Here is a 23,840-nt window from a genome sequence, read left to right as displayed (position 1 = left end):
TACCATTTCATAAATAATGCAAGTAATCTCTCATTTATTTCCATATTTACTTCCTGACATTACCTCTTTACAGTTCTTCAGTGTAGTCTTTCTGCTTCACAATGACCACCTCCCAAAGTTGGGTAAGTTTCACAGTTCCACGGAACAAGCCACCTACATCTACATATATAGCGATACGCTGCAAATCAATGTGAAGTGCGTGACACTTCAAACTGTACTAGTTATTAGGGCTTTTTCGCGTTCTATTGGCTTAAACATCTCTAATCTTCTCTTCGTGATCTGTATGGGAGTGATATCTACGGGGATGTAGTATATTTCTAGATTCCCCACTGAACAGTTCTTCGTGTTTTTTGAAATATATGGACTTTGTTACTACCCTCAAAGAACCAAAGCAATATCTCTCCAGTAGTTGATCTGTAATATGTACCTACTAAAGATAGGAGTTTCTTTTTAAGTGAGTGCAGCGGTGCCATTTTCTCTATATAAGTCCCTGCACTCTTGTTTATAACCACGCCAATAATTATTAATAGCTGTGTAAAAGTTCAGAAGTATGTCACTTTAAATGCGGTCTCAGAAAAATTTTGAATAAAATGAGGCATTATCGTTTAGATACCCTTTCTAAGATATATTTGAAAACAACATTTTTTGGAACTTTCAGTTTTGTACTACGAAAAGCTTAAAAAAATTATCGTTATAAATACCAGTGCTATGTACCAGTAAAGGATAGGGACTTCAAGACTTTATAAAAAGTTGTACCATGACTGCATAATTCAACCTAGAAACTTTCATACCATCATTCCTTTCAGCGCCTCAGAAAAGTATACCTATGTTCTCAAAAACTCGAAGGTGAGAAAATGGCATTTGAAAAACACACTGAGCTCTACGATCCCTTTGGCGTGTAAAGAATTGAAGCTTCTAAGTCAATGCAACCAAAAGATACGGCCATTCGTATCACTTTCTTTGATACCCGAAAATTCCCTCGTCCTAACCTAAATCGTACTTCCAGTTGACCTATAATCATGAAATTTGGTGAGAAGCAAGTAAAGGAAAAAATCCGAAATTATTTTTTTAATAATATCACACGAAAAAAAATGTCATTTGTTACGCGACTATCTCTCTGACTGTCCGTTTGTTAAAATACCTTTTCCTCACGAACAGCAGACGTATCAAAGCGAAATTTATGTCAAATGCTTGGCGGCGTAAAAAGTTAAGGTTCGAAGTCAATGCAATAAAAATATACTGCCTTTTATGTCACATATCTTGATATTCGCAAACTCACTCATTTAAACGTATAGGGTACTACCGGTTGACATAAAATTATGAAATTTAGTAAGAAGCAAGATTTCAAAGTGAAAATAAAGGGAAAAAATCAGAAAATTGTTAATTTTTAATTATATCGCACGAAAAAAATTGTCATTTGTTGTTCGACTTGAAACTTAAAATTAAAACATTATTGAAAGTCTTGGAATTCCCGTAACCGTTATCTTGCCAATATCACTGTCGGTAACAGGCAAAAATTGTCAAGATTCTCGACTCTCGGGATGGATGAACCGTCTATATATAAAATATGTAATTAAGTTTGTATAGAACCCGCAGAGAGCGGGCTATTTTTTCTTTTTAATTTCCCTTCATATGTGGGCATATCATGTACCTTGACGAGGGAATGGTGATCTGACCGTGGCTTCCAAGGGACAAGAAAAGTCTGAGACTACCACCTAATGGAAGATGCAGAGATGGCCTCAGAAAAGTGAGGTAGCAACGTTGTTGCGCATACTTGAAACTCCATAGCGCTGTGACAAGTCTGGGTGAGTCCTTTACGCAGCAGTGGGTATTAAATGATTAATGATTATTGTTGTGAAATTTTAATTCAATTTTCTACTAAAATGGTGTACATTCTGAATCATTTAATCGTAAACTGCTTTGTCCTGTGCGTGTCACTTCATTTCACAGCATCCTGTAGAGTGAAGTTTTATATCTCATTGGGCTTTCACTTATTTGAAAAATTGTGCCTTCCTCTCTGCGTTCCAGCGGGTGGAATATTTTGTAACATAGGGAAAAGATGTGTAGTAACAAACTTTTCAACGGCTGTAATAATTCTCTTGGTCTCGTTGAGCTGCGTATCAGTCTTCATTATGAGAGCACCATATCTTCATACAGGGTAGAACTGTCCAGTATTGGAGTTCACAAGGAGGAATTTAATACAACGTATGGTATTTGCTAACACTAATTCACTATCGCCACTGTTTCCTGAAGAAAACTTTGTTATCCACCACTTCATGTTTCGTCTTATTTTAACTCTACACATTTTCAGAAAAAAATTGGCGTGACATTTATTCCATTAACAAAATTAAACTATTCGGGGAAACAGTGGAAATACATCCAAACTGTCACAAGAAACTACCACATTCGCATTTTAGTTTCTTAGACATTGGCTGACAAACTACCTCCTCTATACTTGTAATTATTTTGACATAATCCTATGGTAGTCACCGAAGGATGTAGTGTACGGAAAGCAATGAAATATCTCTATAACGCTAGGTATGTGATTGACAGATAGTGATCTTCATCGTTTAATTGATCTTTGCACAGTAATTTAGAGCAAAAGATTGAAAACTATCCAGAAGATAACAAAGCGACGCAGATTATTGGCGACAACCACGAATTGCGAAAAAGGGGCCTAGAAGGTCAGATATTACGCAGATAAACGTACAGCTAACGAGATAGCAGCTGATTATGCTGAGCTGCGTGAGAGCGAGTACTGATATTTATCTTAAATAAAGCTGTCAAATATCCAATTAGCTCATTGGAGATAGTCCAACAACGGTAACCGATATGGAAACTATCATCTTCCGTCAGGAGCCACCTGTAACGTCCCTCTTAACGGGACAAGATTTCCATTTGCTATGGCCAGTCTTTGTGTGGTTCAGCAGGCTACATCTGGTTCAAGAATGCCATAACATTGCTTTCAACTGCTAACTGATAGAAGTGGACATCTCTATTACTTCATAAACATTTCAGAATATCTAAATGAAGATTTTGGCAAAGATAATTCCCAAACGAGCATCAGTTGTGCTGTTAACTTAATTACCGAACTTGATACTTGTACATCCGTAGATTTCTTAGCGTAATGGTGTACTGCTTATAACATTAGGCAGTTCTTTCAAGAACACACAACACAATTCAGTGTTACCCTTGGAGAGTCGGTAGAGTGTTAATATTACACCAGAAGTACGTTAATGAATATAATGACGTTTTACACTTTTGTTCCAAAATTTGCGGAAATTGCAAGGTAAAAAGTGAATTTATCTCTGTATGTGTGCCGGCCGGAGTGGCCGAGCGGTTCTACGCGCTACAGTCTAGAACCGCGCGATAGCTACGGTCGCAGGTTCGAATCCTGCCTCGGGCATGGATGTGTGTGATGTCCTTAGGTTAGTTAGGTTTAAATAGTTCTAAGTTCTAGGGGACTGATGACCTCAGAAGTTCAGTCCCATAGTGCTCAGAGCCCTTTTAACCATCTGTATGCGTCTTCCCTAAATTTTTTGAATGCTGCTAAAGAGAAATCGTTGCTCCGTTTGGTAAACAGCGTAATTTAAAATTGGACCGGTGCCGTTTTATATGTCTTCCAAAAGCTATCATGTACTCATCATCTTTGAGAATATGCTGCCAATATCAGTGGACATATTGAATTAATTGAGGAAAAGAGAATATGTAGGAATGTAGATGGAGCAGGCAAAGAGGAATACAGGCGTCTAAAGATGAGACTGACAGAACGTGTAAAATGTCTAAGTAGAGGTCAAATACGAAGCTGTACAAGTATACATAAGTAATAGGAAAATTAGAGACCTTTGGGGAAAAAAGGAGTTGTAAGAATGTCAAGAGCTCATACGGAAATGCAATACTAAGCAAAGAGGGGAAAGCTGAAAAGTCGAATGAATATACAGAACGTCTATAAGAGGTGCGAGACGGTGGCCTGTTTCGGACCTTCCTCCTCATATTTTATCCTGTTTGCATACTGAATTTGCATACGAGATTCTCTTGCTTCATTTACTTTCCGATTCGGTTATTACTTGTCGTCTTTCCACCAGTACTGCTGACTGTATTCATGAGGGGATAGCGTGTAGTATGTAGGTAACCCACCCCTCTGTACCTAATCTAATATCTCATTCCAGTAGTAGTTCGTTCTTTAAAAGCATCTGGCTGGAGTGAAAACAGAAGGCAATTTCGCACTTTCTGGAAGAGCTGCGGGTGGGTCACTCAGAAGACAGCTTCTACGCTAGCAGACCGTTGGATAAGCAGCTGCCAGCAGCAAGTCGTATACTCTTAGCTGACTTATTTGTTACATAGTTTAATTCTTAATTTCTTTGCGTGTTTTTGGGTACTTGCATTGTTTAATTCATAAATTTCGGGTGTATTATAGTATTTGAGAGTTGTAGCATCGCGCTTTAGTACTTGAATAGTGTAAAATCGCGTAGTCTCCTTCTGCCGCCGAGCAGTGTGTCAGCATTTACTAGGCAATCTTGTATTTTAATAACCGTTTAAATTTTGTGTAGAATTGTTTGTGCTCTCTGTAGATTAGTTCAGACGTTCTTTGCACAACAGTTTTTAGCATGGATAGGGACTGCTGTGTTCGGATGCGGGCTGAGTTCGCATCCATTCACTCCCAGCTTCAGGCAGTGTTGGCTTCGGTCACACAGCTTGAGGCTGTAGCCAATGGGCATTACTGTGGAAGTCCGGATGGGGGTTTGTCGGGGACGGCCAGCTCGTCCCACGCATCCCCCGATCGGACTTCGACTGTGGCTGCCCGGGATACTGCCCACATTGATGCTGACCCCTGACCCGGGGCAGTGGGAGGTCGTCTCGAGGTGTGGCAGGGGGCGAGAGACACTCCGGAGGGCTGAACGGAAGGCCTCTCCAGTTTGTCTGACGAACCGGTTTCAGGCCCTGTCTCCGGCTGATACTGATCTTCGGCCGGACGTGGCTGCTTGTCCTGTTCCAGAGGTTGCCCCTCAGTCTGCAAGATTCGGGCGGTCGCAGAGGGTGGGCTTACTGGTAGTTGGGAGCTCCAACGTCAGGCGCGTAATGGGGCCCCTTAGGGATATGGCAGTAAGAGGGGAAGAAAACCAATGTTCACTCCGTATGCATACCGGGGGGAGTAATTCCAGATGTGGAAAGGGGCCTTCTGGATGCCATGAAGGGTACAGCGTGCACCCATCTGCAGGTGGTCGCTCATGTTGGCACCAATGTGTGTCACTATGGATCGGAGGAAATCCTCTCTGGCTTCCGGCGGCTATCTGATTTGGTGAAGACTGCCAGTCTCGCTAGCGGGATGAAAGCAGAGCTCACCATCTGCAGCATCGTCGACAGGACTGACTGTGGACCTTTGGTACAGAGCCGAGTGGAGGGTCTGAATCAGAGGCTGAGACGGTTCTGCGACCGTGTGGGCTGCAGATTCCTCGACTTGCGCCATATGGTGGTGGGGTTTCGGGTTCCGCTGGATAGGTCAGGAGTCCACTACACACAGCAGGCGGCTACATGGATAGCAGCCATAGGGTGGCGGGGTTTCTGGTTCCGCTGGATAGGTCAGGAGTCCACTACACGCAGCAGGCGGCTACAAGGGTAGCAGGGGTTGTGTGGCGTGGACTGGGCGGTTTTTTTTAGGTTAGATGGCCTCGGGCAAGTACAGAAAGGGCAACAGGCTCAAAGGGTGCGGGGCAAAGTCAGGACATGCGGGGACCAAGCAGCAGTCGGTATTGTAATTGTAAACTGCCGAAGCTGCATTGGTAAAGTGCCGGAATTTCAAGCGCTGATAGAAAGCACCGAAGCTGAAATCGTTATAGGTAAGGAAAGCTGGCTGAAGCCAGAGATAAATTCTGCCAAAATTTTTACAAAGGCACAGACGGTGTTTAGAAAGAATAGATTGCATGCAACCGGAGGTGGCGTGTTTGTCGCTGTTAGTAGTAGTTTATCCTGTAGTGAAGTAGAAGTGGATATTTCCTGTGAATTATTATGGGTGGAGGTTACACTCAACAACCGAGTTAGGTTAATAATTGGCTCCTTTTACCGACCTCCCGACTCAGCAGCATTAGTGGCAGAACAACTGAGAGAAAATCCGGAATACATTTCACATAAATTTCCTCTGCACGTTATAGTCTTAGGTGGAGATTTCAATTTACCAGATATAGACTGGGACACTCAGATGTTTAGCATGGGTGGTAGGGACAGAGCATTGAGTGACATTATACTGAGTGCACTATCCGAAAATTACCTCGACCAATTAAACAGAGAACCGACTCGTGGAGATAACATCTTGGATCTACTGACAACAAACAGACCCGAACTTTTCGACTCTGTAAGCGCAGAACAGGGAATCAGTGATCGTAAGGCCGTTGCAGCATCCCTGAATATGGAAGTAAATAGGAATATAAAAAAAGGGAGGAAGGTTTATCTGTTTAGCAAGAGTAATAGAAGGCAGATTTCAGACTACCTAACAGATCAAAACGAAAATTTCTGTTCAGACACTGACTATGTTGAGTGTTTATGGAAAATGTTCAAGGCAATCGTAAAATGCATTTTAGACAGGTACGTGCCGAGTAAAACTGTGAGGGACGGGAAAAACCCACCGTGGTTCAACAACAAAGTTAGGAAACTACTGCGAAAGCAAATAGAGCTTCACTGCATGTTTAAACGCAGCCAAAACCTCTCAGAGAAACAGAAGCTAAACGATGTCAAACTTGACAGAAAATCCTAGGAAGATCTGGTCTTACGTTAATTCAGTAAGTGGATCGAAACAGCATATCCAGACACTCTGGGATGATGATGGCATTGAAACAGGATGACACGCGTAAAGCTGAAATACTAAACACCTTTTTCCAAAACTGTTTCACAGAGGCAGACCGCACTGCAGTTCCTTCTCTAAATCCTCGCACAAACGAAAAAGTGGCTGACATCGAAATCAGTGTCCAAGGAATAGAAAAGCAACTGAAATCACTCAACAGAGGGAAGTCCACTGGACCTGACGGGATACCAATTCGATTCTACACAGAGTACTTGCTCCCCTTCTACCAGCAATGTACCGCAAGTCTCTAGAGGAACGGAAGGTTCCAAATGATTGGAAAAGAGCACAGGTAGTCCCAGTCTTCAAGAAGGGTCGTCGAGCAGATGCACAGAACTATAGACCTATATATCTGACGTCGATCTGTTGTAGAATTTTAGAACATGTTTTTTGCTCGCGTATCATGTCGTTTCTGGAAACCCAGAATCTACTCTGTACGAATCAACATGGATTCCGGAAACAGCGATCGTGTGAGACCCAACTCGCTTTATTTGTTCATGAGACCCAGAAAATATTAGATACAGGCTCCCAGGTAGATGCCATTTTCCTTGACTTCCGGAAGGCGTTCGATACAGTTCCGCACTGTCGCCTGATAAACAAAGTAAGAGCCTACGGAGTATCAGACCAGCTGTGTGGCTGGATTGAAGAGTTTTTAGCAAACAGAACACAGCATGTTGTTCTGAATGGAGAGACGTCTAGAGACGTTAAAGTAACCTCCGGCTTGCCACAGGGGAGTGTTATGGGATCATTGCTTTTCACAATATCTATAAATGACCTTGTAGATAGTGTCGGAAGTTCCATGCGGCTTTTCGCGGATGATACTGTAGTATACAGAGAAGTTGCAGCATTAGAAAATTGCAGCGAAATGCAGGAAGATCTGCAGCGGATAGGCACTTGGTGCAGGGAGTGGCAACTGATCCTTAACATAGACAAATGTAATGTATTGCGAATACATAGAAAGAAGGATCCTTTATTGTATGATTATATGATAGCGGAACAAACACTGGTAGCAGTTACTTCTATAAAATATTTGGGAGTATGCGTGCAAAACGATTTGAAGTGGAATGATCATATTAAATTAATTGTTGGTAAGGCGGGTGCCAGGTTGAGATTTATTGGGAGAGCCATTAGAAAATGTAGTCCATCAATAAAGGAGGTGGCTTACAAAACACTCGTTCGACCTATGCTTGAGTATTGCTCATCAGTGTGGGATCCGTACCAGATCAGATTGACGGAGGAGATAGAGAAGATCCAAAGAAGAGCGGTGCGTTTCATCGCAGGGTTATTGGGTAAGCGTGATAGGATTACGGAGATGTTTAGCAAACTCAAGTGGCAGACTCTGCAAGAGAGGCGCTCTGCATCGCGGTGTAGCTTGCTGCCCATGTTTCGAGAGGGTGCGTTTCTGGATGAGGTATCGAATATATTGCTTCCCCCTACTTATACCTCCCGAGGAGATCACGAATGTAAAATTAGAGAGATTCGAGCGCGCACGGAGGCTTTCCGGCAGTCGTTCTTCTCGCGAACCATGCGCTAGTGGAACAGGAAAGGGAGGTAATGACAGAGGCACGTAAAGTGCCCTCCGCCACACACCGTTGGGTGGCTTGCGGAGTATAAATGTAGATGTAGATGTAGATGTAGCCGAGCCTTTCAGGGATTACCATCCTGGCTCAGCTTTCGTGAACAATGAGCGGCGGAACGAAAGGCTGACGTCCTCAATAGCAGAACGGGAAACCTCTGGCAGAAAGGTTGAGACCTCAGCTGGTTAGTAAACTTCGGGTGCAGTCGTCAGCTGCCCGCTACCCGTTATATTGCTGTGTGCGATCATCAGACACTTTTTCTCGAGGAAAATACGCAGCCACTCGTGCGTTTGTAAATTTCCAGACTTGGCCCTTCCTGTTGGAATGCTGTGCGAAGCCCAACAGAATTTCCGACAAACAAGTCTGAATATGGGGATGGGGTGATACTCTTTTTCCGTTTCCATATACACGTATATCATTGGCGGATACGTCTTTAACTTTATGGTGGGAGCTAGTGAACGAACTTCCGGATCTCTGATTGGAAGAGCAAAATCTTTTCTGGGATTGGCTAGAAAAGACAGAACGCGGCACCGTCCCAGATCTGACGGCAGACTATGAAAACTGAGACTGGCATTTATAGTCTGATTCGAACTTAGTGATTCTGCTCTGGACTCCTCGCCCGTACGGTTTTTTCTTGATCTCTGACTTCTGTCTATTCTTCAAAGTTTTTTCTTTGGGACTTACATTCGCGCCCGGTAGTTGGGAGCATGATCAGATGCGTGATTCTCAATCACGTCACATCTACTCGGCACTACAACAGTTAGCAGCGGCACCTCGACTTCTCCACGGCGACCTCGAAAGCAGTCACCGTAAGACCGCATTTGCAATGCGCACTCACGACTTCAGAAACCGTGACAGCGGCAGCAGTTGATTCCTGGTTTCTGTTTTTAGTATTTGTAATTTAATCTAAGCGCCTTACGTATATTTTTCTGCAATATAATTCTTGCTTTAAAAGAGATTTTGTTCATAATCACTCTTAGTTTTGCTATGTTGTGTTAGCTCTTTGGAGGCCACCCACCTGGAGATGTTTCTGATTCTTCTTTTATTCACCGATACGTTGTTTGCTCTGTTCGGGTTCATAGCCCTTCTTATGGAATTATATAGTTTTATGCTTACAGTTATATGTTTATAGTTATATGGAATTATATAGTTTTGCAGTCACCATTGAATACGTAAGTTGTATCCTTTATGAGCCTGGGCACCATCTCAGTCGTAACTGCCCAGCATCATGCTGGGGGCGGCCCTAACAGTCATTCATTTTCTTATCACCCATTTTAATTAAGTAAATCTATGCTCAATTTGTTTTATAACCTCAGACAATGGAAAATCCGGGATAGAATAATGACAATATTATGAAAAGGATAGATTGCTACTCACAGGAAATGTTGAGTCGCAGACAAGCACAACAAAAGGGCTACCAAATACGTAAACTTTCAGCGAGAAGGCCTTCTGATATAGAAAACATACACACACGTACATTCACCCAAACACAGCTCACACACGTATGACCACTGTCTTTGGTTGCCGGGGACAGACTGAGCTGCGTTTGCTCGGATGTGTATGTGAATGCTGCCTGTTTCAGAAGAAGGCCGTCTGGGCGAAGCTTACGTGCTTAGTAGTCCTTCTTCTGTGCTTGTCTGCGATTCAACATCTCCAACATACGGTGACTAGCAATCTATCCTTTTCATGATAAAGTTTTATATCCCCGATATTTTAGTGTCGTGAGTAATTTTGAACACTATTTGAAAAAACATTATTTTACCAGATTAGACTCTAAAATTCAACAAACATTAAATTATTCAACTGAAATCATAGGTCCTCCAGTCACAAGCAACAGGAGAGGTCCCTGTCGTGTTCAGGAACTAATCAAATGACGATTCCTGATGTGCGCTGCAGTTGACTTTTCAAATAGCCTACTAGCTTCATAGGATAGCCTATTATTCTGTACGATCTGGAGTGATCGATTCAGCATCAATGTAATCTGCACACCCACAGAGCACCTGACGAGCGAGAGATCGTGTTCGCGGTACCCCCGGAGTCTGGCAGAGGGAACCAAACTTCAAGACAATATTGGAAGACGAAGTAGCTGAAGATGTGGTGGGATGTATGATATTGTGGGAGGCATTTGTCAGAGCAGTCGAAAAAAGATCTCTTAGACTAGACGACTTTCCCTGAGAACCAATGAGATTCTTGTTAGAATTAACCACAACACTATTCCACCTGGTGTGCAAGATGATGAGACGGGCGAAGTAACCTCAAACTTAACGAAGAATGCGACGATAGAAATTCCAAATGATGGAGACCTGACAGGTGTGAATATTACCGAACTGCAGCCATGGTTGCAAAATACTGACGCGAATTATTTCTAGAAGAATGTAAAAACTGGTAGGAGCTGAACTCGGTGAACATCAGTATGGATAAATGTAGGAACACGGAGCCAGTACTGACAGTACGACTCTTCTTAGAAGTCAGGTTAAAGAAACACAAACTGACTTTTGTAGTGTTAGTAGATTTAGGAAAAACTTTTGTCAAGACAGACTGGTTTATACTGTTGGAAACTCTGAACGTAGCAGCAATTAAGCACAGGGAGCAGAGTTGTAGTGTAATATATCATTTCGGTAAAATGGTGTTAGTTCAACATCTACCTAACTGACGAATGATGATTGCGGTAGCTGAAACAATATAATTTGGAGTCGAATTTTTTTTGGAGATTTTGTCATTTTTTCGAAGTCTTTGTCTTTGTCTCTGCATGTAAACTGACACGGATGGACGCCGCGCGTCCTCAAGGTGGTACAGTGATAGCAATATTACCAAGAGTTGTTATATCTGCTGACTATTTATATTCCGGACTTCGGAGTTTCGGCTTGGAGGAGTGGTGTCCGCCACCGACAATAAAGCACGCCATGACCATGCTGCGGAAGTCATCGGAAATAGAAGACGAGAAGTTATCTGTTAAATCTTGAAGGTAGCTGTAGCATATATTTTTCCTTTTATCCTCCGTCTCTAAATCACAGGTAGAATTGTTATTTATTTTTAATTTTACCACTGTTGGCAAAATAATTGTCGTACTTAAGTTTTGTAACATGTCACCTGATTATAATAAACGGGTACAAAAGAGAATATATATATATATATATATATATATATATATATATATATATATATATATATATAACTGATATAAAAGGACGTAGGTATTCTTCAAACTAACCAAAAATCTCCACAACGCGTTAAAACATTACTCTGCAATAATAGTGTTATTCTGTTAAGGGGAGCCGGAACGATGAAAAAGACAAAATAAATGTTTTTGGTTTTTTCATTATAAAATTATTTGGAGTTTTCTGAATAAAACAAATCAAGTTTTACCCTTCTAAGTGAGTTCTAAGTGTGTTTTTTATCGCTGCAAATTTGACGCGCCGCTAAACGGTTGTAACGACTTGGTGTGTCACCTCTGATGGCGCCACTCGCTGGCTGCATGCATGGTATCTTTGCGGAATTAGACAGTGTTTTGTTTTCCAACGTTGTATGACATTATCTCTGTGACAAGTGACTGTTCGTATTGGTAAACATAAACTCTATGTGGTGTGTGTTTTATGGAATTTGCTTTGTGTTGTTTAGCTGTTCAATTTTGCGTATTTTACGAATATTGCTCGTACCTGTTTTACGTATTTGGTTTGTGGATATCAATATGTCCCGTTTGAGCAATCGAGTGTTTTGAAAAGGCACAATGAATGGAAGAAGAAATCTTTTGTTGTTTCGAAGGGAGATGCTGCTCAGACTGCTTCACCGACTACTCCAAATGAATGTGATAGAACTTCTTCCAGCAAGAAACTTTGTGACAGCAAAGAAAAATTTAAAAACTGTGAAAGTGACAGAAATGATGTGAATGAAATAATTAACATTTCCTTGCTCTCTAATATTTTGAAACATTACTTCTTACGCCAAGTTTGCAAAGAAAGAGGACTGGAATTAAAAATAACTTCACACATTGGTTTGGCATGTAAAATGTTATTGAATTGTAACACATGTGCTGCAGAAGTTTCGTTTTCTAATTCTAACAGCATTCCTTGTAGTGGTAATAGTGGAAAGAAGGTGTATGATATAAATGTTAGGCTTGTGTATGGCTTGCGTTTCATTGGCAAAGGCAGTGCTGCAGGGACAATGTTCTGTGGAATTATGAACTTGCTAAAACCACCAACCAAGTTTGGATTTTATAATGAATTGGTGGGATCTTCTGCTGAAGATATTGCTCAAGCAACAATGGCGGAAGCAGTTGAAGCTGTGACAGATAATGGGAACTGTAGAGATTTAAATGTTGCTTTAGATGGATCATGGCAACGTAGAGGTCATAAATCTCTAAATGGGGTTGTGACAGCTACCAGTGGAGACAGTTGCAAAGTAACTGATGTTGCTATTCTCTCAAAACATTGTAGATGTAAGGGCTATACCAAGGACGAACATAGTGAAAGTTGTGAAGCAAATTTTTATGGCACGAGTGGAGCGATGGAAGTAGAGGGAGTGAAAGCAATTTTTTCCAGATCAAAGGAGTCGTATAATGTATGATACACTAACTATCTGGGAGATAGTGATTCTAAGGGATATAAAGCTGTAGAAGAACTCAAACCTGACGGCAAGAAAATTCACATTAAAAAACAGGAGTGCATTGGACATGTGCAGAAGCGCATGGGGGCTCTCCTGCACAAACTAAAGCAGACGTTAGAATCCCAGAGGGTTAGTGATGGTAAGACCCTTGTAGGAAGAGGAAGATTGACAGGTGAAGCAATTGATAGAGTGCAGAGGTATTATGGGTGTGCAATTAGCCAAAATATAAGAAGCGTTGAGCATATGAGGAGAGCAGTATGGGCATTACTTTTTCATACTGCATCAACAAATGAGCACACACAACATGCACTGTGCCCCACAGGTGATGACTCATGTTATAAGTACCAATCAGGAAAGGAATACACTCATAAAAACAGTTTACCAAATGCTGTAATTGATGTAATTAAGCCCATGTTCAGAGATTTATCACAGCCAAGTTTATTGGAAAAGTGTTTAAATGGGAAAACACAAAATACAAATGAAAGTGTAAATAATTTAATTTGGATTAGGATTCCCAAAAGAGTGTTTGTACAGATAAAAACATTGCTGTTAGAGTGTATGATGCAGTGGCAACATACAGTGAAGGAAACATTATCAAATGTGATGTACTGAAACGTTTAGGTTTCCAACCAGGACACAACAACATTTCCACAATGCGCCTAATTGATGAAGAAGAGGTGCAGGAAGAAGAGACAAAAGTCTACAACATGCAGCAAAAGGAAAGAAAAGGCCAGTGAAAAGGTAACTAACACTACAAAAGGAAGAGGCTGCTGATAATCCATCATATTCGGCAGGAATGTATTAAAAAAGCTTTGGGAGCCATTTCCTGTAACTTTAAAATTTTCATCTTTGAGGAACATTTCTCAAAAACTTCTAACAGTATATCAATGAAATTTATACACAATATTGTTTACTTTTTCCTTCATTTTTATAACAAATTATAAAAAAATATTGTATAATTCAAGAGTTATAGAAGAAAAAGCGCAAAATTTTAGAGAAAAAATAAGCATCTTTTTAAAAAAAATTGTAAAACAAAAACCAATAAATATTTCTTAACATGGCATTATAACTTTGTAGAGAACTATTCACTGAACATGTAGTCTAAATTTCAGAGCAATCTGTTTAATGGTTTTAGAAAAAATGTTCTTTCTATTTGCCAAAAATTAACATGGAGGAGATGGATCGTTCCGGCTCCCCTTAAATGTGCTTTGTACGTCGAAAAAATGGTTCTTTATCCGCTGTTAGTTTTTTACATCTAGTCATTTCCAGGTACCATCTTTATTTACAAAATGTAACTTTGTATTTGTGATGTGTTACAACAGATTCTATCTTAGTTGTTTTATTTTCACATTTTCACTTTTTCATTTAATATTTAGTGAAAAACCTCCTAAAAACCAGTGTTTTGTTTTTCGACTAGACAGTGCCTGGAACCGTGCGACCGCTACGGTCACAGGTTCGAATCGTGCCTCGGGAATGGGTGGGTTTAAGTAGTTCTAAGTTCCAGGGGACTGATGACCTCAGATGTTAAGTCCCATAGTGCTCAGAGCCATTTGAACCATTTTTAGACAGTGACTCACGTTCCCCCAAAGTCGTAACACAACGCACACGCACATTTGTCTTATGAACACATATAAATCCATCTGATGATGGTGGTTTATAGCTTTGAAACGCGTTGTGGATGTAAATGAACCGTGACTGGTAACAGTAAACTTGTTGTTTCATTCGATAAAAGATGCGTAATGGAATATAATAGAATTGAGTCAGACGATGTTGAGGAAATAATATTGGGAAATGAGACACTAAAAGTAGTAGATGACTTTTTCTGATTGGAAAGAGAATAACTAATGACAGGCGAAGTAGAAAGTACAGTAAATGGTGAATGGGAATAGCAAGAAAAATTTTCTGAAAAAGATAATTTTGTTAGTACCGAATGTAAATGTAAGTGTTCAGAAGTCTTTCCTTGTCTGGGGTGTACAGAAGTGAATTGCGGACAATAAGGATTCCACACACGAAAAGAATAGAATCTTTTGATACGTGGCGCTACAGAAGAATGCTGAAGATTAGATGGGTAGATCCAATTACTACTGAGGAGATACTGAACGGGACTGCGCAGAAAAGAATGTTATGTCATGCCTTGAGTAAAAGAAGGAATCAGCTGATACACTGTATCTTGCGACCTCAAAAAATCGTCGATTTGGTAATGGAGAGAAATGTGGTGGTTAAAAATTGTCGAGGGAGACCAAGTGATGAATGCAGAAAACAGGTTCGAATAGATGTAAGCTGCAGTAGCTATGCAGAGATGAAGAGGCTTGCACAGGAGAGAGTAACGAGCAGAGCTGCTTCAAACCAGTCTTCTGACTGAAGATCACAACAGCAACGACAATACACCCAATTGTTTGTAATTAGAAATCTACCGTTCCAGTGCACCTTTCAGTGCGTCTGCAAATGTTCCGCTAACCAGATTCTCCTATAGCAGATACTCTAAAAAAGCTTTTTTCCACCTTTTTGTCCAGTATTTTCTTCACTTTGTATTTTATTTAGCTCCTTAATTTTCTCTTGCTTCGTAGCTATACATTTCATCAGTTTCCAGTTCATTTTTCTCTGCTTTAGCTATTTCGCTATAGTACCGGGTGATTCGAAAAGAAAGAAGAGATTTTAATTGTTTATTACAAACAAACTATAAAAGATCGAAACAATTGCGCATGCCACTGGATAGAGTTTTGAAACAGCTGCGCTGTTGTTAGTAGCAACCTCGAAATTTCGCCACAAGAGAAATTTCTTTGTGTGTTAGAATTCCCAAGAAGTCAGTCCATTGTTCAACTGCAACGTGCTTTCCGCCGTCGATTCAGCAAGAAGCTGCTTCTGAACACTCTGGTTTGTGAACAGACACATAAAATTCTTGTAAGTTGGCTGCATATGCAAAGACAACAGCACTGGTTGGTCACGCACGTCTTGATGAAAATGTGGAGCGTTTACGAGGTGCGTTCACACGGAGCTCCTCGTAAGGCAGGCCAGGAACTTACACTTACTCAAACAACGGTGCGGCAGTTACTGCAGCAATTGCGTCACGGAGACCATAGGAAAGAATTTTACATTTCAGTTCTCCAGGGCCGGCCGCTGTGACCTAACGGTTCTAGGCGCTTCAGTCCGGAATCACGCTGCTGCTACGGTCGCAGGTTCGAATCCTGGCTCGGGTATGGATGTGTGTGATGTCCTTAGGTTGGTTAGGTTTACGTAGTTCTAAGTCTAGGGGACCGGTGACCTCAGATGTTACGTCTCATAGTGCTTAGAGCCACTTGAACAATTTTTGAGTTCTCCAGGAAATGGCTTTCCCAGCTACTCATCTTTTCAAACGAATAGACGTTTCATCTAGAGGGTAAAGTAAACAGCCTTATTGTATGAATTAGAGAGTCGTCCTCGAACGTGAAAGAATCAATGCTCATATGGCGTCAGTGGCCGGGAGTTCCCAGGCGGGAAGTTCGGCCTCCAAGTGCAAGTTGGGCGACTTTCGCGTCGAAAATGCGGATGAAATGAAGATGAGGACAGCACAACACCCAGTCCCTGAGGGGAGAAAATCTCCCACCCCAGCAGGGAATCGAACCCGGGCCCCTCACTTGTCATTCCAACGCGCTGACCATTCAGCTACACTACTGGCCATTAAAATTGCTACACTAAGAAGATATGCAGATGATAAACGGGTATTCATTGGACAAATATATTATACTAGAACTGACGTGTGATTACATTTTCACGCAATTTGGGTGCATAGATCCTGAGAAATCAGTACCCAGAACAACCACCTCTGGCCTTGATACGCCTGGGCGTTGAGTCAAACAGAGCTTGGATGGCGTGTACAGGTGCAGCTGCCCATGCAGCTTCAACACGATACCACATTTCATCAAGAGTAGTGACTGGCGTATTGTGACGAGTCAGTTGCTCGGCCCCCATTGACCAGACGTTTTCAATTGGTGAGAGATCTGGAGAGTCTGCTGGACAGAGCAGCAGTCGAAAATTTTCTGTATCCAGAAATACCTGTACAGGACCTGCAACATGCGGTCGTGCATCATCCTGACATGTAACGTCCACTGTTCAAAGTTCCGTCAATGCCAACAAGAGGTGACCGAGACGTGTAACCAATGGCACCCCATATCATCACGCCGGGTGATACGCCGGTATGGCGATGACGGATACACGCTTCCAATGTGCGTTCACCGCGATGTCGCCAAACACGAATGCGACCATCATGATGCTGTAAACAGAACCTGGACTCATCCGAAAAAATGACGTTTTGCCATTCGTGTACCCAGGTTCGTCTTTGAGTACACCATCGCACGCGCTCCTGTCTGTGATGCAGCGTCAAGGGTAACCGCAGCCATGGTCTCCGAGCTGATAGTCCATGCTGCTGCAAACGTCGTCGAACTGTTCGTGCAGATGGTTATTGTCTTGCAAACGTCCCCATCTGTTGACTCAGGGATCGAGACGTGGCTGCACGATCCGTTACAGCTATGCGGATAAGATGCCTGTCATCTCGACTGCTAGTGATACGAGGCCGTTGGGACCCTGCACGGCGTTCCGTATTACCCTCCTGAACCCACCGATTCCATATTCTGCTAGCAGTCCTTGGATCTCGACCAACGTGTGCAGCAATGTGGCGATACGATAAACCGCAATCGCGATAAGCTACAATTCGTTCTTTATCAAAGTCGGAAACGTGATGGTACGCATTTCTCCTCCTTACACGAGGCATCACAACGACCTTTCACCAGGCAACGCCGGTCAACTGCTATTTGTGTATGAGAAATCGCTTGGAAACTTTCCTCATGTCAGCACATTGTAAGTGTCGCCACCGGCGCCAACCTTGTGTGAATGCTCTGAAAAGGTAATCATTTGCATATCACAGCATCTTCTTCCCGTTGGTTAAATTTCGCGTCTGTAGCACGCCATCTTCGTGGTGTAGCATTTTTAATAGCCAGTAGTGTAATTCAGCGGTCAACGTGAAAGAGACTCACCGAAACTGAATGTGTTTTGTCCTGTTTCTGTTTATGGACCTTTTTTTTTTACGGAGGAAACTGCGACCGTAATGTCATACCTAGACATACTACAAAATTGGTTGTTTTCTAAACTCCACGAAAATTTCAGTGATTACATTTTATATGTGACGACGCCCCGTCTCACTTTCACGTTGAGATGCTGCGTTATCTTAAGAGCACCATCCCACAACGCTGGATTGGAAGAGGTGGACAACAAGATCGTGTTCATTGTCCCTGACCTCCCAGGTCACCAGACCTCACAGGTTGAGATTTTTTTTCTGTGGTGGTACATAAAAGACAGTCTTTGTCGCACTTATGGTAGCTTTTCTTGAAGACCCGAGAAATCGAACTGCTGAAATTATCGATCCAACAAACAGCAACCTGTTGATTCGGGTGTGAAATCAAATGGACTATCATTTCGATGTTTGTCGAACAACGCATGGTGCTCACGTTGGGTGTATTGTATAGTGTCTGTGCGAACATAAACCTCTGAACCTTTCCGTGTCCAGCGACAGGCGCAATATGATTCTATCTTTCATAGTTTCTCTGTAATGAACAACTGAAATCTGTTATTTTTTTTAATCACCCTTGCCCCCCTTCTTGCAGCGGTGGACCGTAGGTCTCTAGAAGAGCGAGGCGTTCCAAAGGATTGGAAAAGGGCACAGGTCATCCCCGTTTTCAAGAAGGGACGTCGAACAGATGTGCAGAACTATAGACCTATATCTCTAACGTCGATTAGTCGTAGAATTTTGGAACACGTATCATGTTCGAGTATAATGACTTTTCTGGAGACTAGAAATCTACTCTGTAGGAATCAGGATGGGTTTCGAAAAAGACGATCGTGCGAAACCCAGCTCGCGCTATTCGTCCACGAGATTCAGACGGCCATAGACACGGGTTCCCAGGTAGATGCCGTGTTTTTTGACTTCCGCAAGGCGTCCCATACAGTTCCCCACAGTCGTTTAATGAACAGAGTAAGAGCGTATGGACTATCAGGCCAATTGTGTGATTGGACTGAAGAGTTCCTAGATAACAGAATACAGCATGTCATTCTCAATGGAGAGCAGTCTTCAGAAGTAAGAGTGATTTCAGGTGTGCCGCAGGGGAGTGTCGTAGGACCGTTCCTATTCACAATATACATAAATGACCTTGTGGATAACATCGGAAGTTCACTGAGGCTTTTTGCGGATGATGCTGTAGTATATCGAGAGGTTGTAACAATGGAAAATTGTACTGAAATGCAGGAGGATCTGCACCGAATTGAAGCATGGTGCAGGAAATGGCAATTGAATCCCAATGTAGACAAGTGTAATGTGCTGCGAATACATAGAAAGAAAGATCCCTTATCATTTAGCTACAATATAGCAGGTCAGCAACTGGAAGCAGTTAATTCCATAAATTATCTGGGAGTAGGAATTAGGAGTGATTTAAAATGGAATGATCATATAAAGTTGATCGTCGGTAAAGCAGATGCCAGACTGAGATTCATTGGAAGAATCCTAAGGAAATGCAATCCGAAAACAAAGGAAGTAGGTTACAGTACACTTGTTCGCCCACTGCTTGAATACTGCTCACCAGTGTGGAATCCGTACCAGATAGGGTTGATAGAAGAGATAGAGAAGATCCAACGGAGAGCAGCGCGCTTTGTTACAGGATCATTTAGTAATTGCGAAACCGTCACGGAGATGATAGATAAACTCCAGTGGAAGACTCTGCAGGAGAGACGCTCAGTGGCTCGGTACGGGCTTTTGTTGAAGTTTCGAGAACATACCTTCATCGAGGAGTGAAGCAGTATATTGTTCACTCCTACGTACATCTCGCGAAGAGACCATGAGGATAAAATCAGAGAGATTAGAGCCCACACAGAGGCATACCGACAATCTTTCTTTCCACGAGCAATACGAGACTGGAATAGAAGGGAGAGCCGATAGAGGTACTCAAAGTACCCTCCGCCACACACCGTCAGGTGGCTTGCGGAGTATGGATGTAGATGTAGATGTAAATGTAGATGTAGATGGAGATAATGCTGTGTCCCAGACATACAGTTTCAGAAATTTTTAGGTGAGTTGTTTGACTTTACACTAGTAACGTATGAATAGACGTACCCTTTGCTATCGATGGTTCGCCGGTAGAGACGTTCTGTTCGTTTTCACTCACAGAGAGATGGTTAATATACATCAATTGTTGGGAGAAGTCGCTGTGGAAATGGCACGTTCGTAGGAGCGTGGTAAAGTGCGTGGTGGTAAAAGATTTATTTGGCAGTATTAAGTGATTAATTGTTGGTGCAGGTAGCAGAAGAACGGAACAGAGGGATATGCTTCCGTATTTATTTTGAAAAAAAAAAAAAAAAGAAAGAAGAAAGCTCGTGGGAAGTGATTTATAATCCTAAATACCTTCCTTGCATTGAACTGTCAGTTAAAATACACGGATTAATCGTGAAAGGATTCTGTCGTGTGATGTACGCTGATCATTACCTTATAATTTTGATAGACGAAGTTGAATTCTGTGGTTATCGTGACGGGCAAAATATCATTATGCTCACGATAAATCAGTTGCGAGACCCGTATGACGTATCTGTGACATAGATTCTGATGTAGGTCAATACGAGTGTAAGTGAACAGCGCAGCCAAGTGAGGAAGCATTTCATAATATAACTCAAGTTCTACGAAAACTATGTTACTGTGAGTAGCCTTGTTGCCTTGTATTTGAATATTACAGCATTTATAGCATCGGTAGAGCCAGACGCAGCTCGCCATGAAACGGTAGGTCACGTTCGCTAAGCATTTTCTTCGCCTATCTCTACAGTGTAGAGTGATAACATTATTAACTGCCGTTTATCTTGGTGAGGCCACTTAGAAGCTCTTCTGTGGAAGAGACTTTATTCCGTCTGAATCCATCTATGTCTGATATCTTCCCTGACTCTCTTTGATATCGTATGGCTCACTTGTATGTATAGTTAACTCGTAAATGTTGTAAGTGGTAACAGCAGAAATATTTCACCAGAGAAGGGATATTTCATCATTGGAAAGAAAAACCTATCAACCATCTGACAAGTTCAGCAGATTAGGACTGAGTATCAGGCGTTTACGCTGTCTGTATAATCGAGAGAGCTTATCATATTTTGCCAGATAAGCTTCAACTGGCCGTATCAGCCTATCTCCGGTAATCGAGTGGGTCACTTACGTAAACAGATTTCGGTAGACCGACAACGTGAGCAGCTGAAATACGTGCGAACGCTCGTAATCAGGTTGGCGAAAGCCTATACGAGCACTGAGGAATCGTTGTAGCAGATTATGAACTGAGGGGGGTGTGGGTCACTTCTGACTAGTGTCCAAATGTATAAGCAGTCTTCCCTTTCTTAGATGTTGAATAACATATTAAATTTTAATTTACTGTTTCGTAGATATGCACTGATACATTTCCCTGTCCGAGGGCATTAGCTTTCATTGCTTGCAGTGGCTACCGACATGTGTCAGATCGCGGACTCACTGTGTGATTCTGACGCATTCCTACGTCACACATTAGTAGGGAGTCGGATAGTCTGACGAGGAGCAGATACGTATCTACCAAGATGTCAAGAGGTAACGACGTTGTACTTTTATCTTTGGAGTACTCTGAAGGACTGTGAATATATCAGACATTGACGGAGGCTAGATGACACGAGAAACAAGTATGTGTGGTATTTCACGTTGATCTCTTTTAGAGGTTTGCAGAGCGAATTTATGTTGAAGACGACCACGTGAGGACTTGTAATCATAACGGATGTGACGTTAGCGAAACTTGTCATGCCTCGTGACAGTCTTCTAGTTGACGATGTGCCAACTATCTTAACTTTAGTTTAGGGGATCTCAATTATGGTTACGTTGTCAGAAATGTGACTGAAATTAAGAATATTTATCAGGATTTTCTGCTACCGCTTTTGCATACAGAGAGGTGGTAAGGCTATGAAACCGATGTACAAGCCTTTAAACATTACAGAAACTCGATGCATGTTGTGTAGGCTGGTAGTTGACACGTAATAAAGAACTTGTAACATTTCACCTATAAAGTCATGAAAAGTTCTGAAATTGTTTTGGTTATAGAACTGGTAATGAATTATTAGACTAGGTCATGATCCTCAAACATCTACAGACAGACACTGGAACTGAAAGAAGATACCTCTATCTAGAAGCTAGTTTTCTGAACTATAAGTGAGAAGGTACTTTTATTCAACTATATACATGAGGCATCAACACGAGAGAAGACGGAACTAAACAATATTTTGAGCTGATTTTTAAATGAAATTTCAGAAGCCTCTGGGGATTGATAGAAATGATACTAAAGGTACAAGAGAAAGAGAGAAGAGAGATTTGAGTTTAACGTCCCAATGAGGGAGCGACATCAGAGTAAGAACAAAAACTCTGACTGAGAAAGGGCGAGGATAGAGATCGATCGGCCAAGACAGGTTCAAAGACGTTTGCATTAAGATACAAGGAAAACCTAGACCTCTGTGGTCAGACCAGGAATATGCACAGACGACGAAGACAGTCTAGCCATTCCGTAGATTACAATGGGTCAAATGTTCTATCCTAGACAGTCAGTGGCAGATTCTGTAGGTTTTCAATAAAAAAAGCAAAGAAATTAATCAGTTCATGATGAAGCAGATTTTAGATAGAGAATCTGAAAAAAGTTAGAATAAAAAACGAGCGATATTCAGAATAAATTACTATTTTTGTGTTATGTACTTGCTAAACAGCACCGTTGAAATTAAGCAAACACGAAGAGAACAGTACAAGTTTGTTGTGGTTGTCGTTACTGTTGATGGTCTTCAGTCCGAAGACTGGTTCCATGCAGTTCCCCATAGTAGCCTATCCGGTGTAGGTGACTTCATAATATTGCAGTCTTCATCTGTTTAAGCCTGATTACTGTATTCAAGCATTTATCTCCCTCTGCAATTTTTACCCTCCACACTTCCTTCCATAACCAAACGATCGACTTCCTGATGCCTCAGGCAGAACGCATCCCTTCTTTTTAGTCGAGTTGTACCACAAATTTCTTTTTTCCCCCAATTCGATTCAGTTTCTCCCCATAAGTTATCCGATCTATCCATTTAATCAAATGGCTCTAAGCACTATGGGACTTAACTGCTGAAGTCATCAGTCCCCTAGAACTTAGAACTACTTAAACCTAACTAACCTAAGGACACCACACACATCCATGCCCGAGGCAGGATTCGAACCTGCGACCGTAGCAGTCCCGCGGTTCCAGACTGTAGCGCCTAGAACCGCTCGGTCACTCCAGCCAGCTACATTTAATCTTCTGCATTCTTCAGCAACAGCACAATTCAAAATCTTGTATTCTCTTCATATCTGAACGGCTTATTGTCCACGTGTCATTTCCGTACAAGGCTACAATCCATGCAAACGTCTTCAAAAAATACTCCCTAACAATCAATATTATATTAGATGTTCACAATTTTCTCTTTCTCAGAAACGTTTTTCTTGCTGTTATCAGTCTGCATTCAACATCCTTTCTACTTTGGTAATCGTCAGTTAATTTGCCGCCTAAATATCAAAATCCAACGAATGCTTTTAGTGTCGCACTTCGTAATCTAGTTCTACCAGCATCGCTTGATTTAGTTCGAGAACAGTACAATATCATCAGCAAAAGGTGGTGGTAAGGATTTGCTTCTACGAGGGTGTGCTGAAAAATGATTTTACCGACTTTTTTTATTCCGTTCTCAATATCGGTAGATGTACTACATGTAATGCACATAACTCGGCCGGCTTTCGCTCTTCGAGAGCGCAAGTTGCAACCCTA

The 23,840-nt window shown here is 41.8% G+C and overlaps 1 protein-coding gene across 1 annotated transcript in view; it reads right to left on the bottom strand.

Annotated features, from left to right (window-relative positions):
- LOC126259862 (facilitated trehalose transporter Tret1-like) overlaps positions 1 to 23,840 on the bottom strand; it is a 72,534-nt gene that overhangs the window by 36,598 nt on the left and 12,096 nt on the right. The window lies entirely within an intron of this gene.

Source organism: Schistocerca nitens, chromosome 5 (genome assembly GCF_023898315.1).
Source record: "Schistocerca nitens isolate TAMUIC-IGC-003100 chromosome 5, iqSchNite1.1, whole genome shotgun sequence".
Lineage (NCBI taxonomy): Eukaryota > Metazoa > Arthropoda > Insecta > Orthoptera > Acrididae > Schistocerca > Schistocerca nitens.
This window is presented reverse-complemented; position numbering and strand designations above follow the sequence as displayed.